The sequence below is a fragment of the Magallana gigas genome, chromosome 10 (genome assembly GCF_963853765.1).
Source record: "Magallana gigas chromosome 10, xbMagGiga1.1, whole genome shotgun sequence".
Lineage (NCBI taxonomy): Eukaryota > Metazoa > Mollusca > Bivalvia > Ostreida > Ostreidae > Magallana > Magallana gigas.
In genome coordinates, this window is record NC_088862.1 from 274,530 (window position 1) to 288,670 (window position 14,141).

Below are 14,141 nucleotides of genomic sequence, written 5' to 3' on the forward strand. Positions count from 1 at the left end.
TCAGATAACGGACAAGAACACAGGGGAAAAGGTTCTAGTTGTGGCTGTGCACGAGCACAAAACAGCGAAGCAGTATTCAGGTAAGATTGTTCTTAGGTCGTACCTCCAAATTTTCATTGAACGGTATATTAGAACGATCCGTCTGGATCTTGTTTTAAACACACAGAGCAAGAGCCCACACCCGTTGTTGCAGTCTGATGGCTTCTGATGATGTCTTAGGTCAATCAATCACTATTGTTGACACCAGGAAGCCTGTTGAAACATATGCCAATCATCTGGACCCCAGCCTTCAAAAGATAGTGTCAACTTTCCTATGTTAATCAGGGACAAAATATACATACAGAAAGTCATTCCGCCGTTGATGCTCTATTTGCGATTGAGAGTCTAACTACTCTGAACGCAAACGAGGAAGATGCCAATAGCAATTGCGAAGCCAATCAAGTTGAGCAAACAGCGACAAGGAGCCAGCAACCCCTACAAAACGCCAGGCTGTAAGCTTTCCATCCCCCCAAAGTCCATCTGAAAGAGCAAAGTGCGTGATCTCCTTCATGTAAAGTTTTGTAGTATGTCTGAAGCCAAAATACCGAAACCCTCCGAGCTGCCGAGAAGTGGGATACATTGGGTTTTTTTCAATTAAAAAAAAAACTTCATTTTCCTTTTCGTCAGTCTAATGCCGTTCAATACGAACTCTATAGAATATCATTTCGTAAACCGTTTTGAATTCTAAACTTTGACGGTGAATTTGAAAATAAGCTGACTCGGACAAAACTCGTGTACTATATAACTGGAGTAATATAGATATATTTACTCCACCCCTTTATGAAAGAAACAATACCTATCTTTATAAATCCTTATTAAGTTCTTTAATCCATCCGATATAAAATATATAGATTTTTGTTTGTTGATTTTGCTTTGGTTTTCTGTAGATGTTATGACTGCGTGTATCCGGAAGGACACCTAACTGACATGTAAGGACTTCTAAGATTTATCAAGCAAGGCATGGAGAAACATCGAAATCCTGAGTGAACTTGATAAAATTCCCATCTCTGAGTAAATTTCAGATATGCACTCCCTTGTTAGATGCGAAGACACCAATGCGTCAGAGGGGATCACGATACATGTAGAGCTGCAGGATGACATTTCCTTTGTAAGTATCGTGTATTTATAATCTTTTCTTTTTAAATTAATCCTTCATTTTCAGATATTCGGTACAGAAATCACAAGGACCATGTGGCCAAACCAAGAGGTGGAGAGTGGCGATGCCTTGATTGGAATTATTGCTTGAGTAAAGTATTCATTAAGATTTAGAGGAGAAATACCAACCATTTCATTACAACGCATATTTATCTATACCGCTATAATGTTACGGTTAATTCTATAATATATATTTTATCTACTTTTTATCAAAATTATGTGCCAATAATACTTTTAAGTTCATGTGTTCCAAAGTTATCCGTATGTTTTGCACCTCAAAAATAACTTGTTATGAAAGAATGATCGCACAGCAGTATGCATTCTATTATGTAGTTTCTCCTTTAAAACCCATTCATTTCCGATACGTGATCAGTCTTAAAACAACAAGACATTAAATGGACTATAGCAACGACACGCAGCAGCTATATAAGAAACATATTCTATTAATCCGCACGACTGAACATACCTTTCAAGGTATTCAAATTAATACATTCATAACCAATGATTAGTAGAAATTGATTTCTGTCTAATTCTTTCCTCAAACGAAAGAAATCACATTTTCCTGTACATTCGGAACAATAACCACTAACTTGATGATTTATTTGATATCGAAAGACAGCGGCCAAACAATATTTCTGTCCAACGATTGAAGCATGAACGTTTAAGACTGAGAGCTTTTGAAATTCAGTTGCTTATATAGGGTGGCTGGAATAGGGGCGTATAAATAAAAATATGGCGGCATGAGTGGTGTTCAGAACAATGAAAGCCAAGATATAATTTCAACGTACGATTTAACAAATGTTATCAGTTTGAATAAATAACAATTCGTACGTATTTTTTTTCTGCAACTCTTGTACTTTTTTGCCAACAATGCCCAACTGAGACTATTAACCCTATCTCTTCAGACTAATAAAGAGAAGTTGGAAATGATCTATGCGCAACTTACTCATACAAAATGAAATAATTCGTAGGTCAGGGTTTTACCTAGTGCCTGATCCCCGCACAGGATAACCTAATAATATTGTTTCCATCTCCAGAACCTGTACCCTATTACATGATAATTGAATTCTTATCCAGGGTACTATTTCTTCACATGGGTGGTGATACATGGCACATATGTCTGACGTTGAAATATTTATTTTAATAAAACAATTTCTGTACAATAATAAAAATTATTATAGTACATCTCATTTCAAAGCTGATTGTAGTGGTATTTAGCATTGAATGAAAAAACATTTACACACCTTATAAACTTAAACAAAATTCACAGTATCCAATTTTTAAACAGTTTAGCCGGATTTCTTTCTCTCATTATTTTATCTTCTCTGTATTCTCACATACTCGATGTTTCTAATAGTTTTCAATTGAAAAAGACTTCAAGTACAATATTGAAATCCCTCATTGATATCAAGATTATTCATTACTTTGTGCAACAACTTACATCGTTGTTCACTACTCACTCTGGCAGAGTGAAACATCGTGCCCGATGATAATAAAAAAGTATAATCGATAGTTTAATTAACATGTTTCGCGAGCGCGTCGAATACAATTAGTCCAATGCATTGTCTTTATTGAAATACTTTAATTATGGGATGTGATTACTGCCGGACGAAATTTCCCTGTTGCTGCCACATAAGCAATGAATACCATATAATAATGACCAATTAAGACGTATGCGAAACATCTATATAAAAAAATGTTATTCGACTACTTCAATATATGATGGACGTACCCATTGACCGAGGTAAAGTTTCATGACAGTAGGTTTAAAACTCTTTTTGCTGTCGATTAAAATAATGTATTTGACATTGACAATGTTTTTCAGTAAGTAAAATTTTCACAAGATCCGATCCTTACTAGGGATATAAAACAGAAAGTCGTATTGAGATTTTTTTTCTTATTCATGTTTTTAAAGTCATGATTCAGTTTTTATAGCTAAAACAGATGTAAGAATAGTTATATATTTGAAAAATAATTTTTTTAAGCTAAAACAGCTGTAAAAATATGTTTAATTTAACAAATAAGTCATTCCAAGTAGTCGTCTTTATTTAATTCTGTTTCAGATAATAACCTTACCTATTCTTACGTAATAGTATTTAATATTTCTCTTTGTAATATAATTCATTAACCTATTTTATGTGATACATATGAAAGATGCAAACAATAACTGGTAGATAATGTATAGGATATGTCACCCCTCGGGGATGTCGTTCACTTCTGACCCACAGTAATGGATAGCAAAATAGCCAGTCTTGTCATCCAATTAGTTCACATGTCGCAAATGAATGAGACATTCACTTTACAAGAAACCTTGGTCAACTCGTAACACTAGTCAGAGCTAAAGAGCAGACTGTGTTGTGGCTCGAACCATGTGCCCTATGAATGTCTTGTGTACAGCTTAATACAACACAAGTTAAGTTGAAAAAAAAGCTAATAAGTCAACTAGCGAAATATTAATTTTTGGATAAAAGTCAATACTATTACTTATAATCGGCTTTGCTTCGTGGAGCCATGCAGGGGTTTTTGAGACGGTAACAGCGATAGAGAATCCATCAATGCTGCTTTCTATAGATAACGACACTGATGATAAGCATTGCATGACCAGATGCCACGATGACCCTTATCACGAGAGACAGTTTATTAAAATACGAGATATCTATATCCTCTCTAATCTTGCTACGAATCGAGAAGGTGCATTTATGTGGACTAGGGAACACGGCTGCGGACGATACTTATAGACAGTCAATAAGCAGTTTGACCTAGAAACTGACCTCTTTCATAACTTGTACCACGAACTGTCTAGTTCCTTCCCAGAATTCCTATTTACGCAAGCGCAATTGAAGTTTCATCCTAACTTAATTAATCAGCCCGCGGCAGAAATCTCGGGCTATTCATTAAACGATCGCTAAAATCCGTGAATGAATAGTTCACATGAGGATTTATTCCTATCCAAGCTCCACCGCCAGTCATCGACACATTCCCATGTGGTAAAAACAGGAAATGAAATAACGAGGAGGTTGTTAAAAACGCTTTCAAATCTTCTTTGTCCGTCTCTGCAGCAGATATATTAAGTATATTGTTCTTTTCATAAAAATAGACTTGCCTTGCTAAAGATATCTGTTTTCAGGCGGATTATTTTAATTTGAAAACCCGGTTAAAACTTAGACAATTTATATTTCAAGATTTTAAATTATTTTCAAATCAAAAACTTTTTTCGTACTATACAAGAACAATTAACAAGGGTACTTAAAAGACCGTCGGTTGAACTGTTTAATGAAAAACGGCAATCTCTGTAAATGTAGAATATATAAGAATGGCAGTACCTTTTAAAAGTTTTCATTGTCAAGATAATAAAAAACGGAAGAAAAAAACCGTAGTCAGTCCGTTGGACAAATCAGGGTAATGTAAGTCTTTCGAAGCATAACAGAAACAGGTTCAAATTTCAAGAAAGCAATAAAAACTGAATTATCATGCCCTAGCAACCAAATAACAAGATAGCAAAGGAGTTCATGTAATAAAAACCATTTCAACAAGTTTTCCTTTTATTATTTTGTAGGGATTTAAAAAAAAATAATTCATGCTATTGATCATTCCAAGAAAAAAATAACGATATCCCTAGCAGCCGCTCACATTCCAAATCATAACGCAGTGTTAAATATAACAATAGATAATCATATACATTATGAAAGATATACAATATTTTAATCAATTGATTTCAGTCTGAATAGAGATCATTTTTATGACAAATAGGTATCATAACAGCAGTCGATCATATCCTATTAACTCATTAGTACACATAGCTAACCTTTTCACGAATTTCAAACCCGAAGAAAAATTTAAAAACAACACGAGTTGATAGATAAACCATCGATGCTCCTAAAATCACTTGCATGCTCAATTAAGTACTCTCAATCATCAAAACATGACCAGTTTTAAAAAAGCATGGTATAAACATTACTTATTATAAAGTATGATGTATATATACATAATAATATATATGACATACATAACCTAATGAACATACATAACAATTATACATCAGTAAATCTTCGTTTTGCTCTTCACCTTAATCATCTGTGTCACTTGGTATTTCTGCTGCTTCTTTAATGTTTCGTTTTCTTTGTTAAACCTTGTGTTGGTACACCTGTATCTAGGTATTTTTGGTAGACCATGAACCGCATCACTCAAGCAATGTGTGAACAGCAGCCAAATACACGTGCCATGTGTGAACAGCAGCCAAATACACGTGCAATGTGTGAACGTGCTCTGACTTTACAGGTACTGTACCATCTAGTTTCCCCCTCTGCTCCAGTGAAATTTGTTTGAATATTGAATCAAGAGAGTGTGGACTATGTTTTTAAATGCCGTGACTGTTTTTCAGTTGGAAAATATATTAATCAGCGTTTGGTGATTGGATCTTATGTTCTGCGTAAATATCACTCAATTCAATAGGAGGAAATACAGTAAATGTAAGTATTGAAATATAAACATAGCTGATATTGCCATTATACATGTATTTAAACTTATACATGGACACTTTAATTTTTTTTATATCTAATATTTGATTTGATCAATGGTGATATTTTCAAGAAATACTTTACAAATATTTCTGGCTGATTGTACATGTATATCTATTCTAGTACTTTTTTCTTAGTTCTTTAAATTCCTAGAATTTTTTCTTAATGTAGGCTAATGACTGGTTTATTTGGTGTAATGTCACGATCCTTTTTACAAGAAATACTTTACAAATATTTCTGACTAATAGTACATGTATCTCTATTTTAAAAGTCGTTTTTCTTAGTTCTTTAAATTCCACGAATTTTCTTTAGTTTAGGCGATTGACAGGTTTATTTGGTGTAATGTCACGACCATCTACTGATAGTTTGGGAAAATCAACCATATCTAAACTTTCAATGCATTGGTAGGGTACTTTCTTTCTGAAAAGATTATTTATCTCTTTCTACAATTTGTTGGAGTCTGTTTGACGCTTGCAACTATCCAATGTAAAAGAGCTATGATTTGATCAATGGTGATATTTTCACAAGAAATACTTTACAAATATCTCTGCCTGATAGAATAAGTAAAAGTTGTTAAAAAAGATACTGAGTTCTTTAAATTCCTAGAATTTTCTTTAGTGTAGGCTATTTACTGGTTTAGTTTGGTAGGCTTCATTCTTTCTCAAAAGATGGTCGTCTTCTACAATATGTTGGAGTCGGTTCGAAGCATGTGTAACCAGATAGCCGTATATATATGAAATATAATTTTATAATTGTATTCTGCTTTACGTTAATTAGTCATTAGCTTGTTGTGCACTCGATACGAAATAAGTGTATAGTGAACAATGTTAAAGGTCATTGACCGAAAGGGACAACTGCGTAGTTAGAACTCGTGGTGTTAGCGGAATGACCAGGAAGAATAAAACTCTCGATGATGATTGGACTTTGGAAAGCGGTCAATGGATGCAAGACTCTTAATTGCAATTAACCTTTAACAATGGACTTCGTTATAAGTCACTTATGAACTGTGACCCGAAAGGATGTTCTAACAATTGATTATTTTATTTTACTGATTTATATACTTATGATTTGATTAATAATTAGGAGATGGATAGCAGATTGATTATATATTGCTTTTATACCACTATACGATTACAGTGCTTAATAAATATCATAAAACTCCAACTGACTTATGATTTCAAAAGTCTAAAGAATAACAACAGAAGGATCACATAGACTTTTATGGTGCCAGTGACCAGGATAAAACGAAGTGCTAAAGAAAAACTGAACTGTTAAGGTAAGAACTTTTTCTCAATATCTCTGTTCACTATCTCAAAGTAAATAACTCTGATCAGCAACCTATATGGCAACTGGAAATGGTTATGATAGAAAAGAATTTAAAAATCAAATGGAACAATTGGAAAAACAATTTGCGGGGTTGGGTCAAAGTGAAGAAAAGGAAGGGCATGAAACAGGGCAAAAATTCTCAGAACAAGAACAGGTAAAACAAAACACTTTTGAAAAACAAACTGACACATATTATGAGGCAAGGCTGTATGAAACTAATGAACCTCGACACCGAGTCCCAAATCAGGGTGATGATAAAGATTTTTTCATTGGTCAGGTTAAAGCTATAACATCCGCGCTTACAGTGCCCCTATCTTCTGTGATAACTCCTTTCGAAGGAGATGCTAGTAAATACAAGCAGTGGATAAAGGAAATTGAAAAATATGGTTTATTGTCTGGGAAACAGGGTCATGAAATCCCCATGCTCGCGTATATTACGAGTAAAGGTTCGGTAGGGGACTTTATCAAACGATATTTGGACGAAACAGACGCGTCGGAAGAAATGCCGTCGTGGAACGATTTAAAAGAATCCTTAAAAAACAGATTCGCGGAGATAACTGACTCGCAACACGCGTTAGCAGTAATGCGCAGGACGCGGCAAAATTCAAACGAAAGTGTACAGTTATTCGCGGAACGGTTGTTGCAAAGACAAATTAAAAGATCCCTTAGTCCAACAACAACTTGTAGACATATTCTGTGACGGTCTGACCTTTGACTATCTCAGGATGAAAATCCTTAGAGAAAACCCCAAAGACTTGGAGTCAGCAATTCAGGTAGCAATGCGCGTTGAAGCCCGAAGGAAGAACGTTCATAAAAGACCTACATTTGAAATTAATTTTACAAACAACCCCAGTAGCTGTTTATTAAAAATTGGAAAAAATAAATTCAGAGCGTAAGTAGATACTGGCGCGGCCGTATCCTTGATTAGTAAAAAAATGTATGATAATTTGTTCCCCCGCCCCAAATTGTGTAAAAATGATATTCCTTGTCTTCAAGCAGCAAATGGTAATTCTTTAATTGCGTTAGGGTATGTAAATATTTCATTTAAGATTGCAGGGTTAACTTTAGACCATAAACTTTTTGTGACAAAGGGACTCAACCGAAACCTGATTCTCGGTCGTGATTGGCTCAAGAAAAACAATGTCCGTTTATACTTTGATCTTGGACTCATGCGCATTGATGACAGGGCTTATGCTGAATTAAAGGAGGATCTACACATTTCAACGATCGTAAGAACACCCAAGAAACTTATGGTGAAACCAAATACTGTGACTGTATTTTATGGAAAAGTGAACAATAATTTTCCCCTTGAAGATAAAGACTTAGTGGAAGTAAACAGTATAGACAATAATTGTATTATGGAGGACCCAGGACTATATTTAAAAGACTCAGTTTGTGTTGTCCGAAGAGACAGAAAAATTCCCATGATCTTCGTTAATCAAACCAACAAAAGTTACAAAATCCCTAAAGGCTACATCGTAGGACGTGTCACCGCATTAAGACCAAAAGAAATCTCGGAAATCCAAACCCAACAGGACAATGAAGAAAAGATTGATGTGCCTGAAAGATTCGAACATTCCATCCAGAGACTTGTGAGGAAAAACAATGACTTATTTGCTAAAAAGGACAGCGACCTTGGAGTGACCGACACCGTCAAAATGAAGATAGAAACTGGAGACCATCACCCGATAAAGAACAGACCATATCGAGTTCCCCTCAATAAAAGACAGATAATTGACAAGACCATAAAGGAGATGATGAGCGCAAGGATTATTGAAAGATCACAGTCGCCTTGGTCATTTCCTCTGGTAGTAGTAAAGAAGAAGGACGGATCAGACCGGATGTGCGTAGACTTTCGAAGTTTAAACAAGATAGTGAGACCAGTATCATTCCCATTACCATTGATTGATGACATTCTTTGTTTGCTCGGTAAGGCCAGGTACTTTACTGCACTAGATTTAAAGAGTGGATATTGGCAGGTAAAATTAGAAGAATCAAGTAAAGAAAAAACAGCTTTTGCATGCCACAAGGGATTGTTTCAATTTAATAGGATGCCATTTGGATTAAGTAATGCCCCAGCAGTCTTCCAAGAACTCATGAACATCGTTCTGCAAGGACAAGAGGAGTTTGCTATCGCATACCTGGACGACATACTCATATTCTCAGAAACACCGGATGATCACCTCCATCATATCCAGGAAGTGTTTGATCGTCTAAGGACGCATGGACTAAAACTGAAGTTAAAGAAGTGTAGCTTCTTCAAAGAGCAGACTGAATATCTTGGTTTTATTATCAATGAACATGGCGTCAAACCGGATCCGAAGAAAGTGGAAGCCATTAAGAAATTACCAGCCCCCACTACAGTTAGGGAAGTCCGTGGTTTTATAGGTATGTGCAGTTATTATAGAAGATTTATACCAAACTTCTCAAATATTGCGGAACCATTGATCGACTTAACCAGGAAGTATGCCAGATTCAAGTGGACATCATGCTGTCAAGAAGCATTTGACTTCCTTAAAGAGAGTTTAACAGTAGTGCCTTTATTAGCTTATCCAGATACTAATAAGCCATACATCTTGTACACCGATGCCAGCGACAATTGTATAGGAGCTTGCCTCACCCAAAAGACTGACGAAGGAGAAGATAAGCCGATATACTATCTGTCCCACAAGCTGAGTAAAACCCAGGTGAAATGGTCAACCATAGAACAGGAAGCATTTGCAATCCACTACGCCCTCCAGAAGCTGGACCATTACCTTCACAGTGCTGAGTTTACTATACGGACAGATCACAAACCGCTCAAATATATTTTAGAATCCCCTATGCAGAATAAGAAGATTCAATTATGGGCTTTGAGTATCGCTGGATATAACTGCAAGGTAGAGTACATAGAAGGAAGGTTCAATTGCTGTGCGGATCTTTTATCCAGGTTACCGTCCGCTATCTCTGATGATGAAGAGGAAGAAAAATCTGAATGTGATGAACCGGATGTTAAAGACAACTTCTTTGAAGTAAACGTACTAAACTCAAATGCTTTCTCACCTAAAAGATTAGCCAGGTGCGAAGTTAAACAGCAGGACGAATTGCTCAAGCCTTTCATCGACTTACCGGAAGAAATAAACATAAAGGAAAGCCAACAAAATGATGAGCAGATCAAAAAGCTGAGGAATAGGTTGAGTAAAGGAAAAGCAACGGCGACCGAAGAAAAGAAGTTTCTTGAAATAGATGGCTTAATGTACTATCTTTCAGACGGAGATTCCGAAGGCCCGAGACTGCGTCTGTATATACCACGTGAGTTAGAACTTCTGGTTGTACAACAATACCATGATGGACTGGGACATATGGGAGTTGACAAAACGTATGATGTAATCAGACAAAAATATTATATACCAAACTTATACAAGAGGTTATATTCTTATATAGAAGGATGCGTAATATGCCAAACAAGGAGCAATAAGAGAACTCAACCTCCACTTCAAGAGACAGACATACCACCTTTTCCAATGGCTAAGGTAGGACTCGATTTGTCAGGACCATATCCAACTTCACTGACAGGAAACAAGTATATAGTTTCTTTCATTGACATTTACTCTGGATGGCCGGAAGCCTTCCCCGTTCCTGACAAGTCAGCTGACAATATAGTGCACCTTATATTAGAAGAAATATACCCCAGATATGGCTGTCCTCTTCAAATTCTCACAGACAATGGAACAGAGAATGTGAATCAAAAGGTACAAGAAACCTTGAAAGAACTAAACATTAACCACATCACAACATCTTACTACAGTCCTCAAGGCAACGGCAAAGTAGAGAGATTCCACCGCACTCTTCATGACGTAATGGCTAAGAAGATAACGGACAACGCTCAAACATGGGATATTCATCTTAACCAAACATTGGCAGCCATTCGATTTCACCCGAATGAATCTTCAAAGTTTTCCCCATACTATCTGATGTACAATAGAGACGTTGTATTACCTCTTGATACTTTACTGAAACCTCGTCGAAGATATGCAGGAGAAGATCAACATAAAATCGCCCTTCAAGAACAGCACAAGGCGTTTATGCTAGTACATCGAAATATGAAAGAAGCCAAGAAGAAACAGAAAGCCCAGGCTGATAAGAAGAGCAAAGATGAAGATTTCCAGGTAGGAGACCCAGTCTATCTCAAGAACAACAGGAGACAAAACAAACTAGATAAAAAGTGGCACCCCTATTACCGAATTATTGAACAGAAAGGACCGGTCAGTTTTGTGGTGAAGGATCAATTAACTGGATCTATCACCAAGTGCCATGCACGACAATTGAGATTGGCAGATATTTCGCACTGGCCCCTCTCACAAGATATTGAAGAAGGTGGAAGAACTCTGAGAAAAACCAATTATGTGGTACCACCTGAGGAGGAATCATCTTCGGAAGATGATGGCGAGTTGCAGCCAGAGCCATTAGAAAGAGCTATTCGGTTTAAACAACAAGAGAGAGAAAATTCTTCAGACAAAGAAGATATACCCTTAGCTGAACTTCAGAGACGCATAAGAGCTAAACAGATCATGGATGGTCGACAGAGTAAGGACGAGCATGAACAGACTGTTGAGTCAAAATCGGATGAGAACCCTGAGTCAGAACAAAGCGAATATCATGATCAAAATTATGAGGTACCTATAAATACCCCAGCTATACCCTTAGACGAGGATATGGAAATTGGTGAAATAAATTCTAAAGTAGGTCTAGGCTTCACCCGTAAACCAATTCCCAAACCGCGTAAACCAGTCCCCAAACCTCGTAAGAATATAGCTGTTAGTAAACAACAGCACGTAGAAAATTGTTTTGCTATCATGGCTGAAGCGTTTAAAGCAATTGTATAATGTGTTGTAAATGTAAATAATAATGAGTAAACTTGCTTTGTAAATATCGCAGAATTATGAATAAAGTCTCTTCCATGTTCGTGAAGAATAAATATGATATAACGGAACTTTAATAAACCTAGTTAATCAGTAAGAAAACCATTGTTTTGCAGAGATGGCAGAAGGTCCGAAAGCACGTAGGGAACCATTCAGTGGCGAGGATATTTACCCAGACCTGCCCCCACCCGTTTTAGACAAAATAAAGAAATATCACCGGTTGGCAAATGCGGCCATAGAGCCAAAACGCGAAATGATTAAAGAGTTAAAGAGGATAAATAATTACGCGGACAATTTTATCAGAAGATTAGGTGTTTTTGAAACACTTAGTCCGATTTTTGTCGCGAATATAACTAGAATGAGCAAAATAGAAAATAACTACGCGGAAAATTGCAGACTTCTGGATAAAATTGGCCTTGAGGAGGCCGTATATTTACGATATGTAATAGACAGCGACGTTGTTTCCCACACCTTCAGGTTGGGTAGGGAAGGGGTGGTGATGGAATTTAGACCGTTAAGCGGGGAGGTACTTCGGGATGCGAACGGGGAGTCATTTAGGTTGGGGTAAATGGCGTATTAGCTTATTCTAAATATCAAATAATTACCTTCTTTTCAGATGTCTGAACCACGACCTATACCTCGTTCACTTGCTTCTTTCTCACAATCGAAAAATTTTTCACAAAAACCCAAGCCTAAGCCAAAACCGGAAAGTGAATGGTCAAAACATTTAACTTTACCTAAACCAGAAATAAAAGAGTTTTCTGAATCATTACACCCCAATCTAAGAATGTTACAGCACGGTCTTCTAAGGAAAAAGTCGACTAAAACTCACGAAATTTCCCACATTCGAGTAGAAATTCCTCAGGCCCCGATACCCATGACCTCTGACGATGAAGACATACCGTTAAGCACAATCTGCGAGATGATTGGTACCTTACCCGACCTAGTACAGGCCCAGATTATGAAATATCAAAGAATCGCAGAGCAAAATCGACCAACTAGACGTAAAATAAATGCTGAATTTCAGAGAGTTGTAACAATACAAACGCTAATATTAGAGAATCACGTGGCATGGCCACTCTACCCTTCTTTTATTAGTTTTATGAAGAAACACTTCCCTTGCGATTTGGTTGAAACTCATTCCAGAGTAGTAGAAATGACAGAAACACGAGGAAATGTAATTGGTTGGATGTATCAATTTGAAAGACTTTTCTGTAAGCGTCCTTGTACTCGAACTCTTCATTATTAATTGTAGGATGAAGCTGCTACTGACAGTTCTTCTTTCATCTTGGATTTTTGGGATGATTTGGGCAAATAACATTGTAAGAAAGAGTGTGATTTTTGAAAAAGTCAAAGACATCTCGGTGGTCCAAGGGAAATGGACGGCGGTTACAACTATTAATTTAGATCCCTATTACAGTATCCTGAAATCTTTGCAAACTGAATTAGAAACAATAAAGAATATATTAACTAAATCGGTAAGGGACGAATCAGAAATTATATCCCACGACACTGAAAACGGGACAATACAGATCAAACAAATTCTTAGGGTGTATCAAATGGGACAGAAATTTTCGACTGAAATTGCTAATTTTAAAGCTAACAGGAAGTATTTGGAGGAAGAGATACGCGAAATTAAGTTTATACGCCAAAAGAATAAAAGAGCATTAATACCGGTAGTAGGGAAGGTTCTATCTTTTCTTTTTGGTACCTTGGACGAAGCAGATTTAAACAGTATTCGGGCTAATATCAGACAACTGGCGACAGATCAAGTAAAAATTAAACACGTACTGACAAACAGCATGACCTTTATAAAAGGTAATCAGCAAAATATAATTGAAAATCGTCGAACAATTAACGATATTATTAGTAGTCTTCAGCAGTCAATTGCAGGACAGACAAAGCTAGAACAGGAAATTTATACAATGCAAAGATTTAATGACCTATACATACACTTTGACAGGACGATAAGCGGTCTCACGGAAATCGTTTCCGTAACTAGAAATCACTTGCAACAACTCCGTTTGCGGTTAAATATGCTTTCTTTGGGACATCTCTCTCCAACTATCATTTCTCCCGCGGACCTGAAACAAATCTTATCGGAAATAACAAATCAGTTACCTCCCCACTTTAAGCTTCCTTATGACCCTGATACTGACCTTTGGTCGTATTACAAAATTCTACCGTGTACAACGCTAATCAG

At 36.5% G+C, this 14,141-nt stretch overlaps 1 long non-coding RNA gene across 1 annotated transcript in view; it reads right to left on the reverse strand.

Annotated features, from left to right (window-relative positions):
* Positions 1-2,514: 2,514 nt before the first annotated feature.
* The window catches only part of LOC136272191 (uncharacterized), a 128,653-nt gene continuing 117,026 nt past the window's right edge, over positions 2,515-14,141 (reverse strand). The window contains exon 4 of the long non-coding RNA XR_010710150.1: positions 2,515-2,526. This is a non-coding gene — a long non-coding RNA (uncharacterized lncRNA). The remainder of the gene's footprint in view (positions 2,527-14,141) is intronic.